The sequence below is a fragment of the Vicia villosa genome, unplaced genomic scaffold (genome assembly GCF_029867415.1).
Source record: "Vicia villosa cultivar HV-30 ecotype Madison, WI unplaced genomic scaffold, Vvil1.0 ctg.000905F_1_1, whole genome shotgun sequence".
NCBI lineage: Eukaryota > Viridiplantae > Streptophyta > Magnoliopsida > Fabales > Fabaceae > Vicia > Vicia villosa.
The window spans coordinates 661,705-673,719 of NW_026705407.1; positions in this window are offsets into that span (position 1 = coordinate 661,705).

Consider the following 12,015-nt stretch of genomic DNA (forward strand, 5'->3'; position numbering starts at 1 on the left):
AGGTCGACTTCGCCGATAACAGATTTTCGCGATCCATCAAATGCTTTGACTACTACACCACTGAACTTCATAGGCATTCCTTGGTAAGATAAACGAGCAAGAGTCGTCTTTGGCATCACATTCAAGGAAGATCCAGTGTCTACCAGCACGTTAGACAAAGAGTCTGACTGAGAGTTCATAGAAATGTGCAGAGCAAGATTGTGATTTCTACCCTCCTCGGGGAGTTCTTCATCACAGAAGCTTAAATTGTTGCAAGTTGTTATGTTGGCTATTATCCCATCAAAATGGTCAACAGTCACATCATGATCTACAAAAGCTTGATCTAATACTCTCATCAGGGCTTCCCTATGGGCTTCTGAATTCAACAGCAACGAAAGTATTGAGATCTTTGAAGGAGTCTGCATAAGCTGATCCACAATCTTGTATTCACTTCTTTTGATAAGCTTCAAAATTTCATCAAAGTCAGGATTGACATTGGTTCCACTGGATTGACCAACATCAGTGCTTGTATTACTGATAGGAATTTCCTCACGATTCCCCACCGGTGTATCAACAGGATTTTGCCAGGTTGCACGAGCAACAGGTTGTTTTGGAGGTAGTGGGGTGTACACACGTCCACTTCTGGTTACTCGACTAACATCAGTGATATTCGCGACAGATGAAAGAGTAGGTAAAGGAACTTCTTGTCCATTCTTTATCATTGTTGCATTATAGTTGTATGGAACTGCTTTGTCAGAGTCATAAGGGACAGGTCCAGGTAGACAAATGATCAAAGGAGCAACAGAATCCCTTGGCTTGTTGTAAGTAACTTCTATGCGCTCAGGCATGTTGAAATGAGGAACGATGACGTTAACTTTAGGCATTTCCGAGTTGATATCTGAGACTAAAAGCTCATGCGGATAACATCCTATCATGTTAACTTCATCTTCGTTCCTATTTCTGTAGATCTGAATAGTACCATTATCTAACAAAACTTGAAGATCTCTTCTCACAATCGAACATCCATGAGGATCTACACAACATATGCTACAGGAACCGTAGTGATGCTGGCGAAAATTCTGCCCTTGACAGAGAGTAGCGTGCATTTGTACCAAATCTGCTCTTGAGAAGTTGATATTATAGACTCGATATGGACCAGGACATCTATACACCATGTTTACATCCTGCCCTCCATGATTGGGCAGCGGATTTGCTTGCACATTTGGATTCAAATTTCTGAAAGAGAGGAGACTAGATCTAACCAACCTCTGAACTTCATATTTCAAAGCTATGCAATGCTCAAGATCATGGCCAGGTGCTCCTTGATGATAAGGGCATGAGACCTCAACTTTGTACCACCATGGAAGTTTCTCAAGTATTTGTGGTGGTGCTCTAGTTTGAACCAGACCTCTTTCAACCAAAGCAGGGTACAACTCTGTGTAGGTCATTGGAATTGGATCAAACTGTGGAGCTCTTTGTACACGATTCTGATTATTGTTAAACTGTTGAGCCTGTTGTCGAGGCTGTTGTTGTTGAAACTGCGGGGTAAATCCCGGATTTGGTGCTGTATTAACGGCTATCGCGATAGCAGCAACCTGTTGTTGACGATTGACATTTCCTCTTGGCCTCCCTTGGGATACCATGTCAACACTTTGTTCTTTCTTCTTTGGGAAACCACTTCCGAACTTTTTGGTTCCGCTTGAAGATCCACCTTCTTTAGTTAGACGTCCGGTTCGGACTCCTTCTTCTAGACGCATCCCCATGTTTACCATTTCGGTGAAATCACTTGGAGCACTAAAAATCATGCGTTCATAGTAAAATGGGCCGAGAGTATTCAAGAAGATCTTTGTCATCTCTTTCTCTTTTAACGGTGGATTAATTTGAGCAGCAGTTTCTCTCCATCGTTGGGCATACTCTTTGAAAGCTTCATGGTCTTTCTGAGCCATGGATCGAAGCTAATCTCTGTCTGGAGCCATATCCGAGTTGTATTTATATTGTCGGACAAAGGCCTCACCTAGATCGTTGAAAGTTCGAATGTTAGTGCTATCCAATCATGTGTACCACTTCAGTTGGCACCAGTCAAACTGTCTTGAAAGTAATGGATGAGCAACTGATGATTATCTGCATAAGTAGACATCTTCCGGGCATACATCACGAGATGGCTTTGTGGACAAGAACTACCTTTGTACTTCTCAAAGTCAGGGACCTTGAATTTAGCAGGTATTTGTACACTGGGAACCAAACATAGTTCCTGGGCATTCTTCCCAAACAAATCTTTGCCACGAATAGCTTTGACTTCCAACTGAATCTTGTTGAACTGTTCTTGGAGATCTTCCACAAGATTACGCTGATTTGTGCTATCACCTTGATCATGATAAATCTCATTGCCATCACAAGGAACAGTGTGAACCATAGGAGTCGCAACTGTCATAGTGGGTTGAGAGAGTGCCATAGTGATCTGAGAAAAAACTACCCCCTGATTTGGAGTGAACAGTGAACTTTGAGCAGCGGGCGCTTCAGTTGTGGATGTTGGAATCCTAGAGAAATTATGGCGAAAACCCGTACCAAAGCTGAAAGGCGTGCCCCAACCTTCTGGCATGGAGAAAGATGGAATGCTGAATGCAACTGTAGAGACTGGAGTAGTGACTTCAGATGTCACTGTTGCTTGACTGTTGGGTGGCGGCGGCTGATTCTGTGCGGCCATTAAGGAGTCAACCAGAATAGTGAGACTTTCCAACTTTTCTTGAAGGGTGGCAACTGTACCACGGAGCTCAATATTCTCTTGTTCAGAGTGTTCCATTACTCTTCTTCTGCTTGAACGAGTATTGTATCTGTGATCTGATTGCGAGCGCGGTCGAGAAACTTTGAGACGCGACAGCTTGACGATCTAATGGAGAAAGATCCAAAAGATGAGACTCTATACAACAGACTCGATATGCAGAATGATGTATGCAAAAAGAAGTTTATGATTTTTTCCAAATATTTTAAAGATTATTTTCTTGCAAACATTTGAACACAAACTGTTCTTTTATTTAATTTTTTTTATTGCAATAATGGGAAATGTTACAACATTGGAGCGCAGCTCCTTACAGAAGCATATGATAAATAAAAAGCTAAACAATTCCTAAACATCCTCATCGGACGAAGAACCAAATGCGTTGTGCAGCTTGAGTTTCAGGATTTCTTTCCCATAGTGAGCTTTCAATTCGGCCTTTTCGGTCCTTAGCTTGTCAACAACATTCTTCCAATCGTCAGGAGTTGGAGCGTTGCTTGTTGAGCCTTCAAGCTTTTTCTTGCTTTCTTTGATGTACCTCTTGATTGCAGCGTCTTTCTGACGGATCTTCTCATCTTTACTCATGAGCCATCCATCTTGACAGTAGAGAGTTTCTTCGTGATCTTTCACTCTTTTCTTCAACTTTCTGTTTGCCATATCAGTTTTACGAAACTTATCTTCCCAAGCATCTTTCTCTAACCTCATCTTGGCTAAAGTGTCTTGGTATTCCTCCATAGTGGGAATGTTGGGTAGTTGAGATACCACAGGAAACATGGGTTTTTCATAAGCATAAGGCATTTGAAACTCCTTTGCTCTTTTCTTTACCCAGCAGGTGTAGGCGTCCATGGCAATGCAATTTCTTGCCTCACCTTTTTCTTTCCATCGGACGTCGTACCAAGCTCTCACCATTCTTGTTTTCAACCTTTGAGGATCATCCCCTTCTTGATAGAAGTAGCCTTCCACCGTGGGACCAATGGGTTTAGTTGAATTTGCATACCCGAGTTGTCGTTGGGCTAAAATTGGATTGTAGTTAATTCCTCCTTGTGTACCAATGAGGGGTACGTTGGAGAACTCTCCACAACTATCAATGGTTTCTGTACCACAGCGAGCCAAGGTATACCAATGAATATCATTATTAGTAAGAGACATAAGTCTTCGAGGCCAACGCAAACCTTCTCGGTTTTCCGTGAAGATAGGAGACTCAGGTAAGTGTGAAACAATCCATTTGAACAACAGAGGTGCACAACATACAATGATTCCACCGCCTTGGCGATTCCTATGATGGACAGAGAAATACATGTCACCAAGCAAAGTCGGAACAGGATTTCCAATCAGAAAGATCTTTATGGCGTTGATATCAACAAAATCGTTGACGTTGGGAAACAGAACCAACCCATAGATGAGCAAGGCTAGTATAGCTTCAAAAGCTATCATGCTACCAGTTTCGATGAAATCAAAGGCTTTCTTTATTAGGAAGTGTGAAGTTAAACCCGAGAGGTTTCCTTTGGTAGTCCAATTACTCTCTACTTCAGATTTCTTCAAGTGGATACTTGCTGCAATGACGTGTGACTTAGGAATGGCTTCCAAACCATTGAAGGGTATTTTTTCAGACACAGGAATACCCAAAAGATTGGCATATTCTTCCAAGGTCGGTACCAACTGGTAGTCTGGAAAGGTAAAACATCGGTAGACGGGATCATAGAACTGAACCAGAGTTTTGAGAAGTCCTTCATCAACATGAGTGTTAAAGATAGGCAAAAGCTTTCCATAACTTTTCCTAAAACCGGAAGGATCTTGTACAGAAGATGCTAACTCTCTCAGTTTTTCCACATCAGGCGATTTGAAACCGTACTTTTTGGAATGCCTTTTTACCCCTTCCATAACTAAATCCTATAATGTTTGCAAAGAAAATCCTCTAAATCTTTGGAAAAATCATGTTGTGTTTTTTTATGAAAAGATGGATTTTTTAATGAATGTATGAATGCATGGATGCATGAATGCCACATATTCAAACATGGTAAAGTGAACATGGTAATACGAACATGGTAACGCAAACATGGTACTGCAAACATGGTAATGGTAATACAAACATGGTACACATAGGTTCAAAGTTCCAGCGTCACGAGCATGAGGTCAGAGAACCAAACATGGGATAGTACTAGGGGTTAATCACCTGCACAACATGTTCTACTGATACGTCAGAGTCTACATTTTTCTTTCGGATATTACCGGCTTGCATGACTGAACTTGTGAGCCAGCAATATTCTCAAGAAAAACTGGTCTGAGTGTGGCTCTCCGCATGACAACTAATCCAAGTCTACACCTGAATAGTTTCTGCGCCACAACCTAATAAGGCCAGGATAGGTTGGGGTTCTACGGCCAACTCAGCTTCTACAGTTCAATGAAAGCAATAATGTCTTCGCTACGAAACATGCTAAACATATATTACCAACAAGGAACCTCCACTGAGCGGAAGGATTCTCACGTACGCCTGTACATGACTATACCCTCCACCTAATTCTTATGTGTACTTAATCTGGGTTAGGATTTGTCCATAATGTATCACTTGTAACAGAACCACACATGTAACACAAATAAAAACATAACAATTTGAATTAACCCTTCCTTTGGAAATAATAAAAAGATGTTCCCCAGTGAAGTCGCCATTTTTCTGTCGCGGGGAAAAATCGTATCTTTTTCGGGATGAGACACCTGATGCCTTCTTTGGGCTCGAGTGCTCAAAAAATGATTTTTCTTTTGTTTCGACCAAACTTTTTATTGTTTCCAAAGTAGGAAAAGGAAAAAAGCTGCAATAACCTTAAAAGTGGGGGAGAGATTCCGGGTAAGAGGGTTGGTTATACGAAGGGAAGGTATTAGCACCCAACGTATCTATAGTACTCTATAGGTTTCTTTGCTATGTTTTTTCATTCTATGTTATTGAGAGGTTCTTGTGAGATAGGTGGGACCTAGGGTGTTTGTTTGATTATGCTCGCAAAGATCATGGCGATCCTCTGCATACATATCCCTTAGAAGGAATCAGAGCATCTGTAGCTCGGGTCTACGGGTGCTAAGGTTTGAATGGTTTGAGGGAGAAGTTTTGCTCGCCAAGGATACGACCTTGTGCCTACGTATTCTCAAAGGGATGTTGAGAAAGTCAGAGCAATCGTAGTTCCCACTTATGCTAGTGGAAGCAAAGGATAAGAGACAAATGTCATCTACATGTTCGATGTATCTAATCTATATCATCACATACATCTGTTTGATTTTGTTTGAAAATCTTTTCATTATAAGCCCTGGGCCATGCCACTTAGGGTGCTTAGAATGATAAAGATGTTTTTTAGCCAGCCTTGTGGAAAAAACTTTCAATGAAGTCAGCCTTGTGACAAAAAGTTTTGATTAATCAGCCAGCCTTGTGGCAAAAGTTTCAATGAAGTCAGCCTTGTGACAAAAACTTTGATTAATCAGCCAGTATGGTGGCAAAAAGTTTGATTGATTAGCCAGCCTTGTGGCAAAAGAGAAATTTGATTGATTGATTGTTTGTGATGATATAGATGAGATACTCCTATCATAGAGATGATAAATGTCTAATCTCCTAGGGTATTTGATTTGGATATTGGGGATGCTTATAAGAAGCCCGTGGGTCCTTGTACGAAGCCCAAGAGGAGGCTATCTGAGGGTCCTTGCATTGTAAGCCCAAGAGGAGGCTATGGGAGGGACAATCGAGGGTCCTTGCATTGTAAGCCCAAGAGGAGGCTATGGGAGGGACAAGTCGTTTGTACGAAGCCCAAGAGGAGGCATGGTATAGTTGGTTTGAGCTCTTAGAGCGATTGCACCGGGAAACCATACTCTATGTCCTAACCTAAACTAAGGGAGATTCTTTGCACGAAGCCCAATAGGAGGCTATGGGGACCTAGTGTTGTACTAAGTTGAACAAGTATATATAACACGATCAAAAACATGAACAAGTATGAACAAACATGGACAAACATGAACAAGTATGAACAATTACATATATATGACAAAGTGTGTGTATATAATGGAGTTTATGAAGGAAATATACCTGTAAGCATGATCCATTTGTATACACGGGGCTCGGGACTTATACTCTGGGAGAGGCCCATTGAGTTTATTCAAAAGCTATGTAAACAAATATTTACAAGAGGGCTTTGGGACTTATACCTACATGGAGGCCCATGGTATTTTTGGGAAGATTTAAAGAAAACCTTCATTTTTGATTTGTTATTCGAGGTTAAAAATCAAATTGATCGAGGTATGTACAAAAAGGTGTATGTACAATGAAATACCTAATTTCATGTAAGGGAATGGGACTTATACCTATGTGGAGGCCCATGTTTTATTTTGTAAAACATGGTTGATTATTTTGTTAACAGCGCGAGGTTTCGTCGTTTTGAAAACAGTTTGAAAGTTTTATTTTGAAAGAAGTTTTTTGTTTAAAGAAAAACTGTACAAAGAAAAAGGAATGGGACTTATACTCTCTAATATTCGAGAGGCCCATGTTTGAAAATCAATTGACCAATCCAAAAAGATTTGATCAAGAGTTTTTTTTGAAAAGAAAACCAAAAAGAAATGGTTTATTGTTTTTTTTGAAAAACTTTGATCGTTCGTTTTAAAACAGTTTTGAATTTGAAAGAAATCAACTTAATTAAGATAAAAACAAATTTTATGCTTAATTAAGACCTAAGTGATTAGGGTTTGATCACAAAAATAATTACAAGTGATTAAGTTTGAAAATCAAGTGAAAAAACTATTTTTTAAAGTATTAAAACATTAAAAAACAAGTCATTTTAAACTTAATAAAAATATACCAAATAATAAATATTTTTGTGATTTTTTTTATATTCATAAAATATATATATTAAATGAATAATGTACAAAAAATGAAGTAAAAATGATGAATTTTGATTGGTTAATTAATGGATTGAAGTTGTGAAAAAAAATAGAAAAATAGTGTTAAAAAAAAGGTTTTGTCTTCCAAAGGGCTTGAACCCACGCCCTTATGCTTATCAGCCAAAACAACAACCAACTGAGCTGCGCGCGCAGCTTGTTAATGATACACACTCATTTAATTATATTTAAAAACAAGTGTTTGAATTTTCTGAACAAAAAATGGCGCCAAGAACACCATCCCCATTTGATTTTGAAAATCTTTGAAACTGGATTGTTTTGATCAAGTAGATAGTCTATCTTGCTCGATTTTTCATAAGGAACATGATTGTAACCTTTAATTTCATTTATTTCCACTCTAAGGCTATCAATTTTCTGATGAACACGAAGAACCCTAATATGACAAATCATTGTGAAATCGTGTATGATCATGATATGATGCAATTGATTGAGGGTTAATGATCCATATGTATGCAGAAACATGATGGTAAACCAGTTTTTCATTTATGATGCATGTATGATAGAGTTTGAAGTTCAAAGCACTTACCTCAAAAACTTGAAAAACTGGAAATTGAAATCGTGCCTGGAGGTGTTACAGATGTTGCTTCTTGATCTGGACAGCTTCAATGGAACATATTTGGATGATTGGAATGAACTGAAAACCTCTGGATCAATTGGTGATACCTGATCTGCAGTAGGGCTCAAGTGAGGATCAAGCTTAGTGATTTTGGAGTTACAGGTCAGGGATGATGATTGGGATAGTTCATATATGGTATATGGGATGTGTTTGGATGATTAACTTGGACAGAAATGAGCTAGAATGAAAATTGGCATGATAAGGCTAGTGTTATGCATATTTGGGAAGTGAGGTAGTGATTATGAGATTTAGGTGTTTTTGGGGTGTGTGAGTGGATCAAACAACTTCCATATGATGTTTAGGAAGTGTTAGAAGCAACACTTTGCTCAGAAATTGCAAGAGATGGAAATTGCAATTCTTCCTCTTTGAAACTCATGAAACTTGCAACTTAAGAAAGAAGAGAGAAAACCTATGATTATGAGGTTTTGGTGTGATTTGAAGAGTGGAAATGACCTTTATTTATAGGCCAAGTTTTCTGAATACAAAGCCCTTGCAAGTGGATCAAAGAGTGATGATTTGGCTTAAGAGATAAAATGGAATCTTTCACATTAAATGCAAGATGGTTAAAACCTAAACCATGGTTAAAATTGGCTATGCTTCTTATCTCTTTCCCATCTGTCTCAAATCAGAAAATATCTTCCAATTATTGCATATGTGTATCATTGCTTGCATCTTTTGGTAAAATGGTTCATGACTTTGGCAAAATGACTTGAAATTTCAAGTGAAAATGATCACTAATTGCATAATTCAAAACCATAGCTATGCTCCATATTTTTTCATGCTCTTGGACATTTTGGAAAGCTCATGTTATGTACTTCAAAACCCTTGTTGAAAGTTTCTTCAAGACCTTTAAGGAAATAGGTGAAAAAGATCCATGAACTTTGAAGAAAGTGAGATTTTAAGTGAAATTTTCAAAAGATACCAACTTTGAAGCTCCATATCTCTTAAATGGTTGATCTTTTGGAAAATCATTTTATGTGACAAAGTTGTTCATTGGATCAAAATCTACAACTTTCATGTTGGAAGTTTTTTTTCAGTTTGTAGGTGAAATTTTGAGTTATTCCCATCCAAAGTTTGGAAAAAATCATTGAAAAACACAGAAATTTTTCTAAGTATGAAAGTCAAACTTTTGACTTTTTGATTCTTGATTGATTTTCTTGATTTTTCTTGATCAAATGACTTCATATATCATATATTGATGATTCAAAACTTCAAAAGTCATGGTTGACCAAAATTCCCCAAAAGTCAATGGTGATCTTGTATAGTTGACTTTTTCAGACGAATCGTGTTTCTGGAGATTTCAAATGAACCAGGCTATCCTCACCAAATGAATGGTATGAATGGATCACATTGAATTATTGGAGGACCTTGAGCCATTGTTTAAGTTGTGGCACCATGTTCTGATTAAAAAGTCAGTGGTTTAAGTGAATTAGGTCAAAAACCCTAATTGTCGACCTGATGAGATTGATGACTGTGGATCTTGAATTGAGATGTAATTTCCATTGGATATTGTCATAGGGATTATTGGAAGATTATTAAAACCTTTGAGTGATCCCCTGGAGCTTTTTAGGGTTTCCCAAATGTGATCCCTGATTTTAGTCCCTGATAGTTCAAAACCCTAATCTGATGATTTGAAATTTCACTGTTGATCAATCCCTGTGTTGGGGATGTCTTGAGTCAATATATTAGGTCAAAATGATGTACTTGGGGTCTTGAGGTCATGCCCCAGGTCATTAGGTCAAATCCTGAGTAAAAATTAGGAGTATGCTATCTTCAGTCAAAACCCTAATCTGATCGATTCAGAGCCTTTGAGCTTGTTGAAATGGATTTTTGAGGACCAAATGTTGATTGTTGATGAAGGTGGTTCTTTTGAGATGAAGGGAGAACAAAACCCTAATTGATTGTTACTTGTACTGATGAGTGACTTCTTGTTTAAATCCTGCTGAGTCACAAGTAGCAAACACAAGCTATGCAATTTGTTAGAGATGCAAATGATGCATATGCAAATGATATGAGGGGGTATCTTAGGTCAAAAATTGGGGTATGACACTCGCAACCAAAAGTTATTAAGTCAAAACCTATGAAGGAGACTTATCAAAAATTGAAACATCCCGCTGACTGTAATCTCAAAATAAACAGTTCAGGCAAAAGTTAGGGATAACAAAGTCAAAAAAGGAGGTTGCTAAAAATCCTCGACAAAAGAAAACATTTCAAAGGAGGTCACTACAAATCCTCGACAAAAAGAAAGTATTACAACAAAGGATGACTGCCTGTCCAAATTAAACCTCTGATACTTCAACCATCATCAAATGCCAATGTTACGACTTCAAGCTCTGCTGGAACTTAAACGAAAAGTTAACAGAGCATAGGTTCGAAGAACATCACGAAGATTGGGATGGGTACAAATAAACTTTGAGCCTTTATCCTTTGTTTCTTAAACCGTGAACCAAGCCATGTTACAACCCTTGAAAGTCCTAATTGAAGCATGGTTAGTTCGAAAGCATACTGTCACCAAAAAGGTATCCTGACTCCTTAAGGTTTACCACAAATGCTGAGTTGATATCATGTTTTTACAAACATCACATTTTTATAAACATCACGCTTTTACATCTCCTGTTTTAATGTTTTTCAAAAACTCAAGACAGACATATGCATTGCATCTCATGAATTCATTATTAAACATATTCTGCTACATAATTTCAAGTGTTAGCATCAGAAAGAATTTGCACAGGGTACAACTAATGACTAAAAGTCATCCCGACAGACGAAACTATCTCGGTAGCAACATCTATTATAACTGACTCAGTTGATTAGAAGTCAATGAATACAAGGGGCATGACATGCTTCGACCAGTCAATCTGAGGTAACCAGGTCAAGATTCACAGAATCACTCAAAAACGTCAAACAATCAGGGGCATGCACCCAAGTGAGTCTGAAGCTACTTCCCGATCAGTCAGGGGCATCATACGAAGTACTAGGAGAATGTCACCCATAGTACACATCTCATAAGGTCCTCGCGAGGAGATTCTCTTCAAATTCCCTAATAGCTGGGGCAAAGCTATGGAAGGCATGTTTAACACTTCGATCAATACTCATTGGTGTTTTTCCAATCAATACGAGTCCAGGAACGACAAGTGCTATAATCACTGGGGGCAACGTTCAAGACATCCATATCTTCCCACAAAGCCGGTTTCACAGGATCATATGGCCCACAGAGTAATCATTAAGAAGATACCTTCAAATGTTCCCGTCCCAACAAAGACTTAGTTCGTCAACGGAGTTTTACATCTTCAACACTGCCGATTCCCCGACTCTTTTCTCTTCTCCAAACAAAGTTATTCATCTCTCTTATCCCCAGTCAGGGTACATCAAGATCAATCATTCAAATGGCTCTCATCCCCAAGCAGAAGCCAAAAATCCCCAACTAAGTATCATCGGGTTCTGTATTCTCCACAACAGTCAAGGATTTATTTTCCCCGCCAGACGCTGCTACAATCTTCTATCATTATTAACAAACATTTTGCATTCATACATCATATGCCTCATGGCACACACATAACATATATACGCCTCATGGCATATGCATACAATCTCATTCATTTCAAAAATAAACATTACAATAAATGCATCACGACATTGCATAAAATTAATACTGCTTTTTCAGTCTATTCCTACAAACCAAATGAATAGTATCTTCTAGATATAGTGCAGAGATAATCAA